Raw genomic sequence first — 5,959 nt, 5'->3', positions numbered from 1 at the left:
TGGAATCTTTTCCTGACCAATATATCAAGACAAAGGCTTGTTCAGTTTGGTCTGAAGATGTGTAACAGAGGCATTGTCGTCCAGGATGTCAAGGGGCCTCTGAGAAAGCAATGTGGTCTGAAGGCTAGGAAAAGACCAGGAGAACTGGGACATGTCCCAAGAAAATCTGGAGAGATGAGAACTTCCCCAAGGATTGAGACTAAAGTCAGAACCTAGAAATAAGAAAGAATGGACAGTGTAATCCTATATGGGATCTATAAAGTATACAGTTTTTTAGACCTATAAAATAATATAATAATGATTATAATGATGGTGATCACAGTTACCTATGCTAGGTATCCACACAATCTTCACAACAATTTTATGAAAAAGAAAATACTAATATTCTCATTTTACAAAAACTAGTTCAGAGAAGTGAAACAAATTGTCCAAAATCTAATCACAAGCCAACCCATGCATGATTCAAATTCAAATCTTTTAACATGAAATTCTATGCTCAGAACCTTACTCTCCTGCCTCTAGGGGAGTGAAATAGCCTGAGGATCTGTCTATATCCTTAGGCAGAACTGAAATTGTTACTGCAATAATGCAGATTGGAGCTGCCTGCCACAATAGCCAATTCTGAGACAGGGGTGAGGTGAGCAGCAAGAGTTTTATTATATATCAATACATAGGAGACAGAGGGGAATAGATTCCTCCAAAAACCCATCTCCCTCACTGGAGATCGGCTGAAGGCTTTTATAGGGACAGGATTATGGGTCTTACAAGTTTGTGTTAGTTCCTCCTTGAGGTGGTCACGTCCCAGATAAGTTAATCTTTTCTTGGGGGTTATCTGGCGACACCCTGGTTTTCTTGTCCCAAGATGTGTGCTTGGTTCAGTTTTTCATTCCTAGATCATTATCACTTGTTTTCCACCCTCCAAGGAGGAATGTCTGTTAATCTTAAACCTTTTATAGAGACTGGAATGGGAGGGAAAAGCAAGATCATGAGACAATGCGGGGGTTAGCAATGGGGAGTAATAATAATATAGTAATAATAATAGAGAGCCGGGCCTATGCTGCCTCTTCCAAAATGAGTGGTAAGAATGTCCTTTAATAAATGAATGTGTGCAGTTTGAACTCCAAGATTCCAACACTGTGGGGAAGTTCTGAACTCTCTTTGGTGGGCTGAAAAACATGGGTTCTACAGAAGAGAAGGAGAAAGACCATGCCTCTGGGACAAAACCATGTTATTATTCATTTAAGGAGCTTTTCAGAGGCAGAATATGTGGGACTTTGTGTAAGGAATAGAAGTGGTCTTGTCACCAAGCATCATCAAAGATAAGTTTATTCTCAGCCTCTCCATCACCTCACATTGCCCCTTCTTTGCCTTTGCTCCCTCACATCAAGTAGCTTTGCAGTCCCTGGTCTTGTGTTGTCGTTCTTTTTTAATTCCTCTGGTTCAACCAAAATGAAAAAGGAAGCCTAACAAACATAAGAAGGAAGAAGAACTTGATCTTACTTAAGGAGAATTAAAGATGTCCTGTACTGTGGTGACCATATTAAAGGAAAACTTGCAAGGAAGGCCTGTGCTGGTATGCAAGGTATACAAGAAGAGCCGTTAAAATAACTGATTCCCCTCTGGAATCTGCTTATATAGTGTGAAGAATCCTTTGAAATATTTCTTGTACCCCATCACAAATTCTCTCCGGAGTGCACATAGTGATTTATGTGTAGATATTAATAGATCATTAAACCACAGATTATGAACTATGAAAAGGTGTACATATCCTAAATGTATAGGGCGGTAACTATGTATATTTTGAGGCTTCTCTTTGATGACATATTCAAAATAGTTATTAAATTTAGGTAATAAAACATAAAGTTAAGCAAAAGAATAGGAGACATCAGTTCTGTGCTAGAGTAATGTAAAAACATGCATGCATTCAGATGAAATCTGCGCATGAGAGCAGAGACACGAGAGAGTGTGTGTGTGCGGTGTGTGCGCACATCCAAGTGTACATGCTCGTGCATAAGGTACGCATGTGTGCCTGCATATTCACTGTAGTTGTCCAGCAAAGTGCATGGCACAGATAAAGCACTCAGTAAATAATATATGCAGGAATAAAAGGGAACATAGAAAAACAAAAACACTTGCTTTAAATGGAATTAGGGTTGAAATTCTGCTTTAATAATTTTTTCTCTATTAGGTTTACAATATATAAAATTTAGGTGATAAAAATCATAGCCTCCTACAGCAAAAGAGGTAGTCCTCATATGGAACACTGAAACGATACATCTCAGCCTTCCCCTTCTTCCCATCTCAAAGTAACCATTGTCAAGAATTCTCTACAAAGTGACTATTTCCCTACTTCTTTACCTAAACTGGAGTCCTGGTGGCACAGTTGTTAAGAGCTTGGCTGCTAACTAAAAAGTTGGCGGTACGAATTCACCAGCTGCTCCTTGGAAATCTTATGGGGCAGTCCCACTCTATCCTATAGGGTCGCTACCAGTCAGAATTGACGTGATGGCAATGGATTTGGTTTTTTGGTTTTTTAACTAAGCTGGATATCATCAATTTCTTACATTGGCAAAAACCGGTATCTCATTTTAACGTGCAGTTTAAATCATTGGTAGGAATTAAAATATTTTTATAAGTTCACTTAAATTGATAATTCACATCCCCAGTTCATATTTCTATTAGATTTTCTTTCATTACTAATACAGAATATGTATTTGTTCAAAAGGAACCTAGAAATACAATACTAAAAAGACCTGTTAAATTTAAGCATTTTCACTAGAAGAAATAAATCATTTATAGCTGGGCAGAGAAGAAAAGCCCTGGGGGAAAGAGGAAGAGTGAGAATTCAAACTTAGCAATTACAGCTAGAGCTGGCTTTGCCCTTATTCCTTCTCCATAAGCAGAGAAAACCCTCTTTTCATAAAAACAGGCATCTCAGCCAAAAAGCAGAAAGCTGAGGATCAGACAGGGCTTTCCATTTTCCACTGGAGTAGGAAGCTTCCAGCAATGCTCTAGATACTCTGGCTTGAAGAAAAGTCACTTCATCCATTCAACAGGTAATTGTTAGTTAACGGGCATAGAGCAAAACAGACTTGACTGCCCTCACTGAGTTTGTAGTACTCCTGGGGAGAAAAACAATTCTTCACTCCTCTGCTCATTCTTTTCTTCAGTGGAAGTTAGAGGATAAGAGCAGGTGGGAGAGTGGGGTACAAAGGTAAACAGGGACGAAGACGCAAATTGGTAAATTTTGGGAGACTTTTCAGAATGGGGAGGGACTGAAGATGCAGGGCTGGTAAACAGTGAACATGTGTTTGGATTATTATTTAGCAAACCTAACAATGGTAAAAATAGTCTCTAAATTACTATTCTTTTAACTTGTTATTTTTTCAGTATGGATTATTTCACAAAGATAACAACTGAAAGCCATTTCTACATTGTTTTCTTTAATCTGGCTAACTTTTCCTTGGGTTAAACCTCTATTGCTGTTCTCACCCCATTGTAGAGATGCTGAACTTGCATACAGTGTGTACCTAATACTTGTAGCAGCAGTATTCTATTTAGCTATATTGACTTGTTTAAAAAAAAAGCAATAAATGCTTCATATTTTCCATATTTGAAAAAATAAGCCTATTACTGTCTGTCCCCCAAAATCTGAAATTTTTTTATGGATCCCCACCCAAAACAAATTCTAAATTTAAAACTGTGGCTTCAGAATACTAAAAGTTAAAGAATGAACTTAGCCCAAGTCTACCCTTTTAGAGATGAATAAAGCAAGACTGAAAGGATACAAAATTCTCTCCCATTTAAGAAGACTCTGCTTAGATGAAGCAGGGGGAAGAATAATTAAAATGGAAACTACTACTGGGTTTAAGTGGCATGTGTATCCTGAAAAGGCACCTGAGAACTTTATCAGCAGCTATAGAAACCATTTCCTCTTTTCGTAAGGCCACTCCAGTGTCAGTATACCATTCTCTTGAATCATTACTGCAATTCCCAAGCCTCTCAGCCCTTTCACAGTAGGAAGTACACCCCTTCGAGCTATGCAATCCATTTGTGTGATAGTTGCTCTTGTTTTGAAGCAAAGGATGTCAATATTTACTCTATCAGCCCGAAGGTGAGAGATCTTGTCTTGTGGTTTTGTGAACTCTGCCAGACTCTGTTTACTTCCTTAACTTTGAAGCTTTCTCTAAAGAAAAACATATTTCTTTAATAATAAAAATGTTTCTTGAGCTGTTACAGTTTCTCAAGGGATAATTTTTAGAGGGAAGCAGAGACTCATGATATTGATAGTCTTTGAGGCTAGGAATCTTTCATTTTTTATACAATGTCTAAGGCATAGTGTCTAAGGCACGTGGCAGAATAAAGGAGCATGGGACTTGGACACTGACCTAGGTTTGAATGCTGACATCACCACTTACAAGACAGGAAACTCACAGATTGTTTTTATCTCAGGTTTTTGTGAGGATTTCATTTTTAAAATATGATATACAATGTCTTAGTCTGGGTTCTCTAGAGGAGCAAAATCAGTGAAACATATATACAGATAGTCCCCAAATTATGACAGGGTTCCATTCCGATGACTCCCTTGTAAGTTGGTGCTGGCATAAGTTGAATACCTCTTTTTTTTTTTTAAGTTTTCATTATTATTGTCTTTTATTATCAGTATCTTTATAAATCCAATCTTTATTTGTCTTTGGGGATTGGAAACATTCATATAAACATCTACAAAGGAACATCTGAGAATGATTAACATCAGAAAATTACATGCTGCAACACTGTATATAAAACAGATGTTTGTTAAGTGTGGCTCGTCGAAACTTGAATACGTTGTAAGTCTGTAAGTCAGGAACTAACTGTATAAATATATACAAAGAGACTTACTTCAAGGAAATGGCTTACACAGTTGTGAGGGCTGGCAAGTCCTGAATCCATGGGTCAGGTGGCAGGCTGGAGACCTCTGCTGGCTCACGGGGTTGCAGGGCTTGGCAGATCCAAAATCTGCAGATCAGACAGCAATCTGGTGACCTCTTCAGGCTCATGTCCCAAGAACAAGAGGTCAGGAGATGAAAAGAGTGCAGGGTCAAGAGAGAGAGTGAGCTTTGTCAGAGCATCCATTTATATACTGGAGGCAAGCCACACCCCCAAGGAGACTCCCCTTTCAACTAACTGGCTGACCACATAAGATCACATCATGGAAAGTGATCACATTATATCACATTATGGAAGAGTACCTATCCCAGTATCTGCCAAACCACTGAGAATCACAGCCTAGCCAACTTAACACATAACATTAACCATCCCATACAATATCTGAAATACTAGATACTTGATAAAGGCATTTTCCCCGTTCTATATACTGCAATACAAATAACCAAATTTTAAATGATTAGAATTTTGTAAGTTTTTATATAATAGTGTTATCATTCCTGAGGCTAACTCTGAGACTTTCATAATTGCAAAATTCTTTCCTGATTATTCTAAGCCACATTGGATTAACAAAGAGAAATTAAGTCCAGGTAGACCCAGTGATGCAAAGTGACCTGCCCAAGATCACCAGCTACTTAGTGGTTACGTTTGGCCTAAAATACAGTTTTCCTGACTCCTGGGTAAGGGCAGTCTCCATTCCAAAAGTTGCCAGTAGTGTGCAGCAGTCACTCCTATCCTTTCTATCTAAAGTACTCATTTTAAATGATAAAAAATATCATTAACAACCTCCAATTTCTCCCCCCACCCCACGCCCCAAAATAGTATCACTACTTTAAGTGTTAATTGCTAAAGGACATATATATTTTTTTTTTGTACAAATATTATTTTATGACATTGGTTAACAACCCCACAACTTGTCAACCCTCTAACTTCTCAACGTTTTTTTTTTTTGGTGAAAATACACATAGCCAAAGATACACCATTTCAAAAATTTCTACATGCACAGTTCAGTGACATTGACTATGCTCTTCCA

The 5,959-nt window shown here is 38.0% G+C and overlaps 1 long non-coding RNA gene across 1 annotated transcript in view; it reads right to left on the bottom strand.

The window, feature by feature from the left end:
- Positions 1-1,065: 1,065 nt before the first annotated feature.
- The window catches only part of LOC111822217 (uncharacterized), an 11,905-nt gene continuing 7,011 nt past the window's right edge, over positions 1,066-5,959 (bottom strand). The window contains exon 3 of the long non-coding RNA XR_002825495.1: positions 1,066-4,998. This is a non-coding gene — a long non-coding RNA (uncharacterized LOC111822217). The remainder of the gene's footprint in view (positions 4,999-5,959) is intronic.

Source organism: Trichechus manatus, unplaced genomic scaffold (genome assembly GCF_000243295.1).
Source record: "Trichechus manatus latirostris isolate Lorelei unplaced genomic scaffold, TriManLat1.0 scaffold00140, whole genome shotgun sequence".
Taxonomy (NCBI): Eukaryota; Metazoa; Chordata; class Mammalia; order Sirenia; family Trichechidae; genus Trichechus; species Trichechus manatus.
The sequence above is the reverse complement of the archived record's forward strand: the minus strand, read 5'-3'. Positions and strand labels throughout refer to the sequence as shown.